The 16,988-nt window shown below is 35.4% G+C and overlaps 1 protein-coding gene across 2 annotated transcripts in view; it reads left to right on the forward strand.

Moving 5' to 3' along the window:
* Window positions 1-16,988, forward strand: part of NELL2 (neural EGFL like 2) — a 378,516-nt gene that overhangs the window by 55,395 nt on the left and 306,133 nt on the right. The gene's annotated exons all lie outside the window — the stretch shown is intronic.

The following is a 16,988-nucleotide window of genomic DNA, read 5'->3' on the forward strand; positions in this document are numbered from 1 at the left end:
GAGGTTTATAGAGATATCTACAGGACAATAAGACAAAAATAAAATGAAATATGCAAACCAAGGCAAAGAAGAAATAGACAACCACTTAGGTGATAAGGGAATGCAACTATTCTTGGTTCTGAGACCAGAGACTTATTTCTCCTATGACCTTTTATGGTAAAATATAGTGAGTGCCTTTAGAGGAACAAGTTCAGAGGACCTCGTGTCAGCTGGTGACATCAAGCCACAGCGCGCTTCAGAAAAAGCAAATCTATAACGATGCCAGTAACGTGCATCTAGGTGTAAAGGTGTTTGAAGTTGTACTGTCTTCGAGGCCCTTGGTAGTGTGCACAAAAGTTCTGTGCAACCAAGTTTTACTGCTCAGAATGCCAATAGCACCTCCTATGTGAAATCCTGATAAAATACCATGTCTTCTAGGCAATATTCCATACCAGTTGCTTTTCCCAGTGTCTTGAGAATAATACTGAATTCAAGTTAGACTTCTCTGATAAATACCCAAATTGCAGCTATTCTTTGTTGACAGTTAAATGAAAGTTGTGTTGAACCTCAGCAGCAATTGAGTTGTAGGAAATACTGACATTTTATTATGAAAATTGAGGAACCAAATAAGGCCATGCCTGAACAGAAGGTATCCACATCCTCCTGCGGTGGCTGAAGTAGGCAGTTCCCAAGGGCAGGGCCAGGCTTTTTCTGGGTAAGTAGTGTGGATTCTACTCTCGCGTAATGATGGATGGATCCTCTAGAATGTGGAAATTTTAACTATGCTACAAATTTCAAACATTGCATATAAGATTAATGCTGATAGTGAATTTTACAAATTGGAAAATCACAAAGAGGGAAGCAAAAATCATCTGTAATTTTATCCCCCTGGGGATAGTGTCTACTAATACTTTCAGTTATGAATGTCTACTTAAAATGTATAGATATACTATTTTTTTAAAAATTAAATCACACTGTACATATTTTATAACTTTTTATAATTTAGCAAAATTTTTTGAGGATTTTCCTATGCCAGTAAATATATGAATGAATGAATATAAATATTCATTTATAATCTGTTCATTAATGACCAAAGAGTATTCCATTACTGGGTGCAAATTAAATCAGGGAAATCAGATTCTCACAAAATTTTAATTTTGTCATTAAAAATGCCAAACTATCCAAAAAATGTCAAATTTTGATCAGTAGAACTATCTGACGTATCCATTAAGATGACTAGCTTGCAAAATATGGTCCTGGATAAGTGAATACATTTATGTGTTTCAAAGGATTGTTAGCTGTAAACCAGTTAAATGTTGAAAAATGCTCATCAAAAGAAACAGGTGATCTGTCATCCTTTAACTGGCAGTGATTAGATGTGGATCCAGCCTTCCGTCAGGTCTGTCTTAGTTCACAGAAGAGCTCTTCCTCATGAGGAAAGAAGCTCATTTCCTAGTTGCTTTTGGGAGTGGGTGGGGTGAGGTTGTGGTGCTCCACTGACCACAGGTTCTTGCCTGCTTGGTAGAAGGCAAGAAGTTGAGTTATTCATAACCCCGTGAGTTAGGCTTTGTGAGTTTGACCATAGAGTGCCTGCTGCAGAGCAAACACTAAATAAACATTAATGTTATTACTAGAGATGATGTGAAGCGGCTTCCCTGCTTCTCGTGTCAGTCCCTGACTTCACTCTTATCTCCCTGCGGGTTGATGGCAGTGAGCTATCCTGAGATATCTGGCTATTGCGCATCTTGCTCTGACTCCAAATGAAGTAGGGAGAGGTTAGTGAGCAATAGAGGCTGCGGGGAATGTCAGCTCCGGCACTGGCAGAGATGGAGAAAAGTGGTATCATTCAGTAGGAGTATAAATGCCAGGCACAGTGGCCAGTCTGCTCGTCACCTCTGTGTAGATCCCTTTCTTTCTGCTCATCCAAGTCCTGTTCACACTTCAGAACTTCACTCACAGCTCCGTGAAGCTTTTATTGACCTTCCCAGTTTACATGAATTTCTTTCTCCAGGTTTTTAAATCTGGGCCACTCCTTGTGGCATTCTAACATATAACATCTTGTTGTTTCAATGTTTCACATACATACATATGTATTCATTGCATATGAGACGGTAAAAAGTATCATTTGCTGCCTTTGATCACAATTTATATTTTAAAAATCTAAATCTATTTGGTAACAAATATTTACTGAAGATTTTAAAAATTTAAATTGTAATTGTAATTGAAAAAAAATTGGTAATACATCCCATGGTTCAAAACTTAAAAGGCACAATAAGATATAGAGAAAAAGTCTACCTTCATCCCTCCCTGGCCACCTGATTTCTGTCCCTGGGGGCAACCACTATTATCATTAAAGACATTTTGAAAGTAAGAAAAGTTAAAAGAAGAAAATGTTTCTCAGCCAGTCAGTGGTGTGCTGGAGCAGGCTTATACTGGCTGATAAGAATTGAAACTTTGTGAGCTGGCTGACATCACTGTTGTAGCTTGAAGTAGACTGGAAATAAGCAAGTGCTACAGAGTAGAGCTCTTTTTAAAAAATGTGTTTTTGTTGATAAATATTCTGTTTTTAATGAGTCTACTTTTTTCATATTTCTTTTCTTCTGTCTTCCCTAAACAAACGGATAAATGAACCAATATCTTAGAATTATTTCTGTAGAAAACAGAGAGCCAAATGTTAAACATTTATCAGCACCATGCCTGCAGTGGTTGTAGACAGCCACCATAAGACTCCAGGATGTAGCTTTCTAATCCTTTTCCCAGGAGTACTTGTGTGTTTGCCTGAAATTTTATGTAGCTGACAACAATTTTTGATTAGATTTTTTCTTTTGCTGTAAAGGATTATGCATTAAACTTGCACACTCCATTTTACCTGCCATGCTGTCATACAAAGTTAGATGCTAAATAAATATTTGGTGGATGAAAAAATGAGTGGAAGATCGAGCGAAAGATCATCATGAGTACACCAGGAATCACAAATGACATCACAAAGTTTTCTCCAGGCTAGGGTAAAGGATCTGGAGAATGTTCACATTTGCTCTATTGATGCAGGGTGCCTTATCTATCCTGAAATGCCATTAGCTCCAGGCGTGAGGATTTCACTAACTGGCAGACGCTGCTTCCAAATGACTGCAAGTCAAGTTCTTAGAGAATAACGACACCTGTAATGAGCTATGTAGCAACATCTCAGCCACTGTGTGAAAGCTGGAAACCTAATCACACAACTTTGTTGGTTTGGACATATGAGACTAATGGACGCGCTCTGGGTCTTGGGGTGTCTGAAGTGAGCTAAGAGCAAGATGGAAGTGGGAAAGGCAGACATCACAGTATCTTGGGACTGGAAGTGTGCTTAAGTCACATCTTGGTACTGAAACACAGCTTCAAACAAAGTGACATCATTATGAAGCTACTGGGAACCTTATAAGCAGTGCCCTGGTGTGCCGTGAACAGTCTCATTTGGCCTCCAAACCTGAGATGCTGGTTTCCAGTGATGTTTTTCAAGTAGGGGCTGCTGTTAAAAATTGGACCACAAACTTCATGTGAGCACAGTGTAAAAAGATTGTTGGCTCTTCTGGCATTTCTGTGTATGTTTAGCCAACATCAGTATTACCTAAAAACAACAGACAATAATATATGGTACTTTATGTATGAAAGAATTAAGACACTTAGGCAGATCAAAGGAGTTTTCTCATCATTACAGTTTTCTGGCTATTGTGTTTTGAAAGGAAAAAAAAAGACTAGAGAAGTAATTCTAAGATATTATTCACTTATCTATTTGTACAAGAAATATAGAGGAGAAATATGAAAACAGTAAAGGCTAATTGAAAAGTGAAAGTATATTTGTAAGTAAAAATGAATGAGAAAATTTCCCCGAATTCCAAAAGTACTCTGTTCTCTTTTTCCATGTTTTGCAAAACTGCATTTTCTTCACGATAAATAAAATCCTTTTGCTGTCCCTTGATGTAGCTTTGGTACAGTCCCCTAGATTACATTCTGTGGTTTAAAATTTCCTTTATGAGAAATTTATGGTCTACTCTATAGAATAGAAAATTTGGCATGATTTTGGGCAATTTGGGGGAAGTAAGAAAAAAATTCATCTGTCCTTGATGCTACCTAACTTTTTTCTTTGGATGTTGAAGAATTTGTGACAATGAATGAGAGATTATCTCAGCACAATATTTGACTCTGCAATGAATACTGATACATAGGCATTAATGCAAATACTGTTGATTAGTTTACTATTGATCTTTTAATTGGAGATCTGGAAAGGGGACGATGATACATCTGTATTTAACTTTCCATCTTAATCTGCCCCGCTGTATTCAATGATTGATCATTTTGTCCTGCCTAACAAAGAAAAGAAATGGACATCTTGAACTTAGATCTAGGTATACTTATCTTGTGTAATATCTAATAGGTGAAGCTGGTGGTCCCAATGCCAGTTACCCAAAAGCCCATTCTTTTCTCACATATTTGTAATGTCAAATGTAGTACCAAATCTCTGTCAATTCAGAGGTCTGTTTCTGGGCCTTGTATTCTGCTCTACTGATTCCTTGTGGCTCCTGCAGGAAGACCACACTACTCTGATTACTGTAGTTTTATAAGACTTGCTAACTCATAGTTCAGGTCTCTGTTCTTCCTGTTCAGATTTTTTGCTATGCTTGAAACTTTATTCTTTGGTATAAACTTTAGAATCAGTTTGATAAGTTTTATGAAAAAAATGCCATTGGGATTTATATTGGAATTATGTCACATTTATAGATTAATGTGTTAACATTTTTCGATATTCATTTTTTAAAATCCAGGGATATGACTTATCTCTTCATTTTCTTTCATTTCTTCTTTATAATTATCTCTATAAAGGGCATACACATATTTTGTTTGATTTTTTCCTAGGAACCTTACAGGCTATTCTGTTACTCAAGTGGGATCTTTATTTTTCCATTATATCTTCTAATTTGTAAAAGACTTAAGTTACTATATTACCAGAAAAATGGATTTTGATTTGTATCAAAAGTAACATCTGCTATAGTATTTAACTTGCTTTCTCTTTTGTCTCTGGAGGAAAGTTGGAGTTTTTGGATGCAACTCAAGTATAATAAGAAAATTTTCAGGGTGTCATCAAAGTTCATTTAATTCTCTTTTCTTAATCTGCCATACATTGATATGCACTGACATTTCAATGATCTTTTCCAAGCTGAATGCTGAGGGATTTGTTGTAATATATTTTAATTCTTTGACATTAAGACTCTTCTCCTTTTAGTCTTACGATGTCGTTGTGAAACTTCCCAAATGCTGTTTAGGCCTTTGGTCAATCACTTAAAATCATTTTTTGAAAGACTCATTTAACAAATTAAAATGACCTTCCTGCAGTTTATTAGGAAGTGACAGGAAATAGAATTGAGCTTATTTGTAACTTGTTTTGTTATCTCCTGTAGTGTGGTAAAGCATGTGCCTTTTAAAAAAGTCCATGCAAAATATTGTTTGGGGGCTTCCCTGGTGACGCAGTGGTTGAGAGTCCGCCTGCCGATGCAGGGGACACGGGTTCGTGGGATCGGGAAGATCCCACATGCTGCGGAGGGGCTGGGCCCGTGAGCCATGGCCACTGAGCCTGCGCGTCCGGAGCCTGTGTTCCGCAACGGGAGAGGCCACGACGGTGAGAGACCTGCGTACCGCCAAAAAAAAAAAAAAAAAAATTGTTTTGGTGTCCTTATTGACATGGAGTTTACGTTATCTCCATTACTTAAGAAATCTTATTTCCCCAGCTGTTGTATACACTTGCATTCCATTGATCTTGGCAAGCTGTCATATTTTTGAAACCATATATTGATGTATTTCATAATAGTTGAATGAAAGTCATTCAAATTTTGCCTTTCTTTTCAGTGATTTTACCCATTGAGCATTTAAAGAAGGAGATGATTGGCATGCTGTCATCTTTCCTTTGTATTTTGACCTTTGGTTATTTAAAACTCTAGGTGGTGTAAAAATTATGTTTGATTATTATTGAGGATGTGAGTGCACTAGAGAATACACGAATCAGTGAATATTTCAACTTAAATCCATTTAACTTAGCCAGTAAAAATACCCTGATCAGCACTGAAAAGAAAGTAAGATATGTGTTTTGAGGAAACAATTTACTTTGCAGATGACTTGAACTATACACTTTGAAGCACTGAGCACTATATTTAAAATACTTTCTGCTAACATGATATCTGAGAAATGACTGTCATTTCTAAAGTTTACTGTTCTTTGAATATTAGTGAATTTGTACATTTTCATATATTTATTAGTAAGTTGTTGGTATCTCTGATTAGATGAATAGTTTCTAAATATCCTTTGCCATTTTTACACCAGAGTCTTGTCATTTTTCTTGTTTATTTGTAAAATTCTTTATATGTTAAGAATGTCAACTCACTGACAGTTATATTTGCAGGAGAGTTCCCAGGTTAATGATTGCTTTTAATTTAAAAATGTTTTTGGAAATCATTTCAAACCTACAGAAAAGTTACAAAGACAGTACAAAGAACTGCCTCTTCTCTCACCAGATTCCTAATTGGTAATCTTTTTAGCTCATTTGCTCCATCACCCTCTATCTCAGTCCAGTACGCCTTTTACTGACAATATACTCCATCACCCTTAAATACTCTAGTATATATTTTATTAAAACAAGGACACTCTCTGTATAACCAACATACACAATGCAATCAAGAAATCAGCATTGACAGCACAATACCATCCAATCTCAGACCCCATTTAAATTTCACCAACTATCTAAACAATGTCTCTTTTTCCTTCTTGGGCCATAATTCCATTCTAGAACACATGTTGCATTTGGTTATCATATCTTATAATTTCCTTCAATCTGGAGCAGTTCCATTCCCTGTTTTGGGCATCCTTTACAGTCTCAGAAGTATAGGCATTTCATTCCATATTATCACCGTCAACCTGGGTCCATCTGATGTTTCCTCATCACACTCAGGCTATGCATTCTTGTTAGGAATACCACAGAAATGATGCTGACCACATCTGGAGGTACACTGTGTCAGTCTGTTCTACTGCTGTGATATTAACCTTGATCACCTGGTCAAGTTAGTGATCTGCCAGGTTCTGCACTATTTTTTCCCTTTGATTTTGATCAGTATTTTATGGGGAGATAATTCAATTTCATTCCAATATCCTGTTCCTCATCAGACCTTCACCCACCTGCCTTAACATCCATTGACTGTTCCCACCTGTATAAGATACGATTGCTTCTTAGTGACACGAATAAAATGATAAAATGGAAAATTGAACTCATTCTAACTCAAATTCATTTTTTATACTGTCAAAAACTTAAGGAATATATGTCATGTAAAAATATATTCCTAAAAAATGGTAATTCAGACTTTTGTATCTCATTTTTTAATTTTTTAATTTTTATTTTTTGCTGTACACGGGCCTCTCACTGTTGTGGCCTCTTCTGTTGTGGAGCACAGGCTCCGGACACGCAGGCCCAGCGGCCATGGCTCACGGGCCCAGCCGCTCCGCGGCATGTGGGATCCTCCTGGACCGGGGTACGAACCCACGAACCCCCGCATCAGCAGGCAGACTCTCCACCACTGCACCACCAGGGAAGCCCTTGTATCTCATTTTAAGTGCATATCCCCTTTCACTATGCAAGGTATCTTTAAATTAACTACTGTATTTTTCTTTAATGAAAAGTATTCATTTATACTGAATGAAATTCAGAGAAAATAATGTTATTTCCATAAAGTTGATTTGCCCAACTTTTCTACCTTTTTCTTGATAGCTTTATATAGAGTATTGCATTCATTGAACTAAACTCAAAGACCTTTGTGAAAACAAGATCAGAGTGTATATAAGATATATTTCCAGGCAAATTTTGCTGGAAATACATTTAGCCTTCTATGATGTCTAGTTATTGGATTTTCAGTTTTTGACATTTCTAATTGCATGTTTTCTACATTTAAAAAATAATTCTGATTGTTATTCATCAGCCAGTAACTGAAATAAATATATGACAAAATCTTTCTATCCTTTAGTTTGTCAGAATTCAGGATCTATTGCAGGTGTTTTGTTCAATCACATTAAGAAAGGTTGTGCTTATTTTTAATCTCTCCATTTCTAACTAGATATGAGAATGTAGAGTAATAAGACAGTATAAAGATGTCTGGCCACGTAAAATAAAGATCTGGCAGAAATATAAAAATTCTGGACACGAAAAAGGAAGGCCTACATTTATAGCAAATCATCATCCTGGGGAGTGTCAATTCAGGAAAATGATGAAATGGGAACTCTTTGAGGACCTGGACTTTTGTCTCTTTTTCCCAGTGTTCTCTGTACCTGGTACAGTGCCTGCTGTAAAGATGGCTGGTGGATGTTTGAGGAATGACTGAATGAGAAGTGCAGAGAATCTGCTGATATCCAGTGTATGGTAGTTGGCTGATTTCTTAGGTTCATTGAAATGTTGTCTCTGCATTATAAGGATTAACACTTTATTAAGTTCTTACTCTGTGTCATGTAGTCTTCTAAACACCTTACATGGATTAATCTCATTAAATGTGCATCACAATCTTGGAGGTAGATACCATTCTTATCCTTATTTTCCAGATAAGAAAATGGGGCCTTGAAAGGTTAAGTCTCAAGTCCAAGGTTACAGTAAGTGGCAGAATCAACATTTGAACCAGGCTGCCTGACACCAGAGCCCATTCTCCTGTGATCACCATCCTGACAACTCTCTCTACCTGTTTTAGAGCAGCACTATGGCGTTTCTGCCTCCTCAAAACCCAAGAACTCTATTGACAGGGTTAATACTCTTGCTTTCTATTGCTTTTGAAGACAACAATCATATATTTTTCTTCTATTAAGCTTTTTTGTTATAGTAAACATTTTTATCCAGAAGTTTTCTTTCTTGCAATTTATTTCTTTATTTCAATAGCATCATCATGGCTTGCTGAAGTTGATAACAGTATAAATAAAGCTGTCGTGGTCTGCATGATTGGGAAAATACTTTGTCTTTTCATTTTTTAAAATTGACTCTCCATAAAAAGTTTGTGCTAAAACTTAAAACTAAGATTCCTACATTTTTGGCATTTCCCTACTAGAATTTGGGGCCCAGTTGGGTCTATTTTCTTTAGTTAGGGGGGTCCAGTAGCCATTTCGATTGGGAACGCTTGAAGTAATAGGCTCACTAAGAGCAAAATGTCACCTCAGTGGAAGACCCATGAATCCTGTTGCCTTCTTCCTTGGCTTTTATCTATTCTGAACAATAGAGGAGACATGATGACCCATGAAGCATGTCAGAAAACAGATGCTGCAGTGTTGACAGCTTACTCTCCCCTGTGACTAATTCCTTTCTTTCAAATACAGCCTCCCTAGAACTTCTAGTTGCCTTACACGCATCAATGCTTCTCCTTTATTGTCTGCCCGTAGTTTCAGAATGTGTTATGTGTAAAGCTGCCAGAAATTCCTGCACAGACCAACCTCTATTGACCTAAGGAAGTCCTATCGATTTTTTAAACGACCTTAGGAAAGCAAAATGTTAAGAGGAAGATTTGAAACCAGATAAAATACTTCCTGGAATCAAAGGGCATCGAGGGTCTTTGGGAGTCACTTAGTCACTCCAGATGGATGTATTCCTAAAAGCATCATGAATCATTGTTTTAGGTGAAGGTGATGATGAAAAGTTACCATCTTGAGAACATAATCTTCTTCCAGAAATATTGTTTGCTGTTTATACTTTGAGATAGCACGATTGCATGCACACTTTAATACACTTGTAAAGCCACTTAAGTATCTGGAAATTGAAGACACCATTGCTGTATTCTCTTGGAATTACACATGCACATACACACAAATTCCAATTCATCCAAAACTACAGTAATGTTTAAATTATGTATATAAATGTGTATGGATTTTAAGAGGTCACCAAGTTCTTTCCTTCAGGCAGAGTTGACTTAAATCATTCTAACAGGTAAAACTACATCCAGAAAAGATGTTTTGTTTTGTGAATTTTTTTCACAAAAGAGATTGACTTAAGTAACCAAATTCAGAAATTAAAAATTGATGTATTATGGATTTTTTAATGTAAAATTAAGTACATAGTGTCTTATATACTAAAGGATCAAGTAATTAATGATTCCTCAATGAATATGTTATTCCCTCCCAGACTGTGCTCTACTTTTCTATGTATGTATATTTTTAGATCCTTTCATATCAAAGTGGATATTATGAGAATTTGATGTATAAAATATCATTTCTGTAGTTTTTGAACCCTACTTGACCATTAACACACATCACAGATGGTTTCACAGATCCAGGGATAATTTACTCCACTTCCTTTCTGCAGAAATAGAATTACATATACTCAGTGGAAAAAAGAAATTCATGTTTTATATAGGTCTTTTAAAATAACTTTTCAGGGAGGGAGATGCAAGAGGGAGGAGATATGGGGATATATGTATATGTATAGCTGATTCGCTTTGTTATAAAGCAGAAACTAACACACCATTGTAAAACAATTATACTCCAATAAAGGTGTTAAAAAAGAAGAGATAACTATAAAATAACTTTTCTATAGGAGTTTCATCTTTAAATTCAAATGAAGTGATACCTCAGTTAATAAATCCCTTGGAACCATATGTATTTTATTACTTAACTATATTAAATATACCCTTGTGCATGCACATGCGTGTGCACACACACACAAATACTCGCACCTCAGAGTCTTTCAAAACAGAACAGCTAGTGCTTATTTTTAATGACCAAATCTTTAAATTTTCCTCTCTAATATGTTAATCTGAGTTTTATAGAAAAAAGTATGACCATTTCTGAAATTAGAACGATGCTATATATCATAAAGGGATAGTGAGCTGGAAAAATTTTAGAAAAAAGGAAAGAATGCACTGACCCTTTCTCAACCTACCACTCTTCAGTGTAAGCCCTCTTGGGGAATTAGTGAAGGATTATACTTCTAACTTCCTTTCAAATATCATCAGCATCTCTACATTGGAGTAAGGACTAGAGGCAGAATAGCTTTGGTGATGCCATCAGGAGTGAGATGGGATGAATCCAGTCTCCAAATAGATTCCTTGAGTTTTCAGCAATTCGGGATCTTATTTTACATGGCCTGTACTCGTAGGTGATAAATATAAGTTGGGAATCATTGCAGAAATCTTCTTTTTCCTTATATGAATGTTTAATTGATGCTCCCCAGTTCTTTGAAAGAACGATTATTTTCTTTTAGAATTGCAGTCACCTTTGCTATAATCAGCTGAACCTGATATGTATGGGCCTGTTTTTAAACTATCTGTATGGTTCCATTAGTCTATATTTCTATTCATGTGCCAACATTGCATAGTTTTAGCTACTGTTGTTTCATAATAATTTTAGATATAGTAGTGTAAACCTTCCAAATTTTGTTGTTGTTCTTCAAGATTATCTTGGGTATACTTGTCTTTTTCACATTTCCTTGTAATTTTAGAATCAGCTTGATTTTTGGTTGGGATCTATTAAATCTGTAAGTAAATTTGACCAATGATTTACGTATTTGCATTAGAGATTTAAAAATTTTTCTCAGTAACATTTTTATATAACATTTTTTTTCATTTGTTTTGTAAGGTTATCGCACATTTTCTGTTAAATTCTGGGATATGTGATGTTTTGATGTTAATTTAATTGGCACATTTAAAATTTTGTTTTATATTTGTTAGCAATACAAGTGAGTTTTGTACATTGATCTTCCAGTGACCTTTGTTACATTAATTTATAATTTATTATTACTCATTTATGCATTAATTTATCTGCTATTCATTATAATATTGACTACGAATAACAGTGATATTTCTTTCTTTTCAATTCTCATACCTTTAATACATTTTTCTATCTTATTACATTGGTTATTCAATATGGAATAAATATGGAATAAAAGTGTGCTGGCTGATATTTTTATCTTCCCAATCTCATGGGGAAAGCTTTGATATTCCATTATTAAGTATGATGTTTTTCATAGTTATTATTGTTATTTTTGTTTATTTGTAGATTCTTCACCTTATATAAAGCAACTTCAGTTTTATTCCTCAGAATTGAGAAAAAGAATGGATGTTAAATTTTCTCGAATGCATTTTCTACAACTGCTAAATATTTAATTTTTCTCCTTTATTTATTTATTTATTTTTTGGGGGGGATTTTTTTTTTTATTCAAACAGAAAGTTGCAAAAATTATAATCATCCTCATCAGTTCACTCAGTTCCATGTAATTATTTTTTTTTCATCTTGATCTTCGTTAGCACTTTTATGAATTCATCAGTTTTCCATTAGAGTTCTGAAAATGCTTATTCATTCAGTTCAGCAGTATAGTCAGTTACCAGAAACCTGTACCTGTCAGAGTCTTTCCCATGAATTCCTTGAAGATGAAACGCTTTTATAGGAACATTTTTGCAAAAGCATCAGAGTACACCCAGAACTGTCTGTAAATGACAAAAGACTTAAAAATGGCCACGGTTAAAGATTTGATGAAAGTCCATAATAATGCAATTGACAAGGAAATTTAGTTATTTCTGAGATATACATTTTAAAGTAATAGCTAGAATTATGACTTATAACATTATACCAGAACATATAAGATTTTTAGAAATTTCATGTAATGTCTGAAACATTTATATTAACATATTTCTATACAAATAACCCAAAGAAAGTTTAGTATTAGTTGTTTTTGTTTGTTTGTTTGTTTTTTATACTGCAGGTTCTTATTAGTCATCAGTTTTATACACATCAGTGTATACATGTCAATCCCAATAGCCCAATTCAGCACACCACCATCCCCACCCCACTGCGGTTTCCCATCCCCTTGGTGGCCATACGTTTGTTCTCTACATCTATGTCTCAACTTCTGCCCTGTAAACCAGTTCATCTGTACCATTTTTCTAGGTTCCACATACATGTGTTAATATACGATATTTGTTTTTCTCTTTCTGACTTACTTCACTCTGTATGACAGTCTCTAGATCCATCCATGTCTCAAAAAATGACCCAATTTCATTCCTTTTTATGGCTGGGTAATATTCCATTGTATATATGTACCACCTCTTCTTTATTCATTCGTCTGTCGATGGGCATTTAGGTTGCTTCCATGACCTGGCTATTGAAAATAGTGCTGCAGTGAACATTGAGGTGCATGTGTCTTTTTGACTTATGGTTTTCTCTGGGTATATGCCCAACAGTGGGATTGCCGGATCATATGGTAATTCTATTTTTAGTTTTTTAAGGAACTTCCATACTGTTCTCCATCGTGGCTGTATCAATTTACATTCCCACCAACAGTGCAGGAGGGATACCTTTTCTCCACACCCTCTCCAGCATTTGTTGTTTGTAGATTTTCTGATGATGCCCATTCTAACTGGTGTGAGGTGATACCTAACTGTAGTTTTGAATTGCATTTCTCTAATAATTATTGATGTTGAGCAGCTTTTCATGTGCTTCTTGGCCATCTGTATATCTTCTTTAGAGAAATGTCTATTTAGGTCTTCTGCCCATTTTTGGATTGGGTTGTTTGTTTCTTTAATATTGAGCTGCATGAGCTGTTCATATATTTTGGAGATTAATTCTTTGTCTGATGATTCGTTTCCAAATATTTTTTCCCATTCTGAGGGTTGTCTTTTTGTCTTGTTTATGGTTTCCTTTGCTATGCAAAAGCTTTGAAGTTTCATTAGGTCCCATTTGTTTATTTTTGTTTTTATTTCCATTACTCTAGGAGGTGGATCAAAGAAGATCTTGCTGTGATTTATGTCAAAGAGTGTTCTTCCTATGTTTTCCTCTAAGAGTTTTATAGTGTCCAGTCTTACATTTAGGTCTCTAATCCATATTGAGATTATTTTTGTGTATGGTGTTAGGGAGTGTTCTAATTTCATTCTTTTACATGTAGCTGTCCAGTTTTCCCAGCACCACTTATTGAAGAGACTGTCTTTTCTCCATTGTATATCCTTGCCTCCTTTGTCATAGATTAGTTGACCATAGGTGCGTGGGTTTATCTCTGGGCTTTCTATCTTGTTCCATTTTTCTGTTTTGGGATTTGTGCCAGTACCATATTGTCTTGATTAAAGTAGCTTTGTAGTATAGTCTGAAGTCAGGGAGTCTGATTCTTCCAGCTCTGTTTTTTTCCCCTAAAGACTGCTTTGGCTATTCCCGGTCTATTGTGTCTCCGTACAAATTTTAAGATGATTTGTTCTAGTTCCGTACAAAATGCCATTGGTCATTTGATAGGGATTGCATTGATCTGTAGGTTGCTTTGGGTAGTAGAGTCATTTTCACAAAATTGATTCTTCAAATCCAAGAACATGATATATCTCTGCATCTGTTGGTATCATCTTTAATTTTTTTCATCAGTGTTTTATAGTTTTCTACATACAGGTCTTTTGTCTCCCTAGGTAGGTTTATTCCTAGGTATTTTATTCTTTTTGTTGCAATGGTAAATGGGAGTGTTTCCATAATTTCTCTTTCAGATTTTACATCATTAGTGTATAGGACTGCAAGAGATTTCTGTGCATTAATTTTGTATCCTGCAACTTTATCAAATTCATTTATTAGCTCTAGTAGTTTTCTGGTGGCATTTTTAGGATTCTCTATGTATAGTATCATGTCATCTGCAAACAGTGACAGTTTTACTTCTTCTTTTCCAATTTCTATTCCTTTTATTTCTTTTTCTTCTCTGATTGCCATGGCTAGGACTTCTAAAACTATGTTGAATGATGGTGAGAGTGCACACCCTTTTCTTGTTCCGGTTCTTAGAGGAAATGCTTTCAGTTTTTCACCATTGAGAATGATGTTTGCTGTGGGTTTGTCATACATGGGCTTTATTATGTTGAGTTATGGTCCCTCTGTGCCCACTTTCTGGAGAGTTTTTATCGTAAATGGGTGTTGAATTTTGTCAAAAGCTTTTTCTGCATCTATTGAGATGATCATATGGTTTTTATCTTCAATTTGTTAATATGGTGTATCATATTGATTGATTTGCGTATATTGAAGAATCCTTGCATCCTTGGGATAAATCCCACTTGATCATGGTGTAGGATCCTTTTAATGTGTTGTTGGATTCTGTTTGCTAGTATTTTGTTGAAGATTTTTGCATGTATATTCATAAGTGATATTGGTCTGTAATTTTTTTTTTTTTGTAGTATCTTTGTCTGGTTTTGGTATCAGGGTGATGGTGGCCTCATAGAATGAGATTGGGCGTGTTCCTTCCTCTGCAATTTTTTGGAAGAGTTTGAGAAAGATGGGTGTTAGCTCTTCTCTAAATGTTTCATAGAATTCACCTGTGAAGCCATCTGGTACTGTACTTTTGTTTGTTGGAAGATCGTTAATCACAGTTTCAATTTCATTACTTGTGATTGGTCTGTTCATAGTTTCTGTTTATTCCTGGTTCAGTCTTGGAAGGCTATACCTTTCTAAGAATTTGTCCATTCTTCCAGGTTGTCCATTTTATTGGCATAGAGTTGTTTGTAGTAGTCTCTTAGGATGCTTCGTATTTCTGCGGTGTCTGTTGTAACTTCTCCTTTTTCATTTCTAATTTTATTGGTTTGAGTCCTCTTCCTCTTTTTCTTGATGATTCTGGCTAATGGTTTGTCAATTTTGTTTATCTTCTCAAAGAACCACTCCTAGTTTTATTGATCGTTCCTATTGTTTTCTTTGTTTCTATTTCATTTATTTCTGCTCTGGTCTTTATGATTTCTTTCCTTCTGCTAACTTTGTGTTTTGTTTGTTGTTCTTTCTCTAGTTCCTTTAGGTGTAAGGTTAGATTGTTTATTTGAGATTTTTCTTGTCTCTTGAGGTAGGCTTTTACAGCTATCAACTTCCTTCTTAGAACTGCTTGCTGTATCCCATAGGTTTTGGATTGTTATGTTTTCATTGTCATTTGTCCCTAGGAATATTTTGATTTCCTCTTTGATTTCTTTAGTGATCTCTTGGTTATTTAGTAATGTATCGTTTAGCCTCCATGTGTTTGTTTTCTTTACCTTTTTTCCCCTGTAATTCATTTCTAATCTCATAGCGTGTGGTCAGAAAAGATGCTTGATATGATTTCAGTTTTCTTAAATTTACTGAGGCTTGATTTGTGACCCAAGATGTGATCTATCCTGGAGAATATTCCGTGCATACCTGAGAAGAAAGTGTAATCTGCTGTTTTTGGATGGAATATCCTATAAATATCAATTAAATCTATCTTGTCTATTGTGTCATTTAAAGCGTCAGTTTCCTTATTTATTTTCATTTTGGATGATCCATTGGTGTAAGTGAGGTGTTAATGTCCCCCACTATGATTGTGTTATTGTCTATTTCCTCTTATAGCCGTTAGCAGGTACCTTATATATAGAGGTGCTTCTATGTTGGGTGTATATATATTTATAATTGTTATACCTTCTTCTTGGATTGATCCCTTGATCATTATGTAGTGTCCTTCCTTGTCTCTTGTAACATTCTTTATTTTAATGTCTATTTTACCTGATATGAGTATAGCTACTCCAGCTTTTTTTTGATTTCCATTTGCATGGAATATCTTTTTCCATCCCCTCACTTTCATTCTGTATGTGTCCCTAGGTCTGAAGTGGGTCCCTTGTAGACAGCATATATATGGGTTTTGTTTTTGTATCCATTCAGCAAGCCTGTGTCTTTTGGTGGGAGCATTTAATCTATCCACGTTTAAGGTAATTATTGATATGAATGTTCCTGTGACCATTTTCTTAATTGTTTTGGGTTTGATTTTGTAGGTCCTTTGCTTCTCTTGTGTTTCCCACTTAGGGAAGTTCCTTTAGCATTTGTTGCAGAGCTGGTTCGGTGGTGCTGAATTCTCTGAGCTTTTGCTTGTCTGTAAAGCTTTTGATTTCTCCATCAAATCTGAATGAGATCCTTTCTGGGTAGAGTAATCTTGGTTGTAGGTTCTTCCCTTTCATCAGTTTAAATATGTCATGCCACTCCCTTCTGCCTTGTAGAGTTTCGATGAGAAATCAGCTGTTAACCTTATG

The sequence above is a fragment of the Aethalodelphis obliquidens genome, unplaced genomic scaffold (assembly GCF_003676395.1).
Source record: "Aethalodelphis obliquidens isolate GAN/ISIS:26980383/991018 unplaced genomic scaffold, ASM367639v1 scaffold84, whole genome shotgun sequence".
NCBI lineage: Eukaryota > Metazoa > Chordata > Mammalia > Artiodactyla > Delphinidae > Aethalodelphis > Aethalodelphis obliquidens.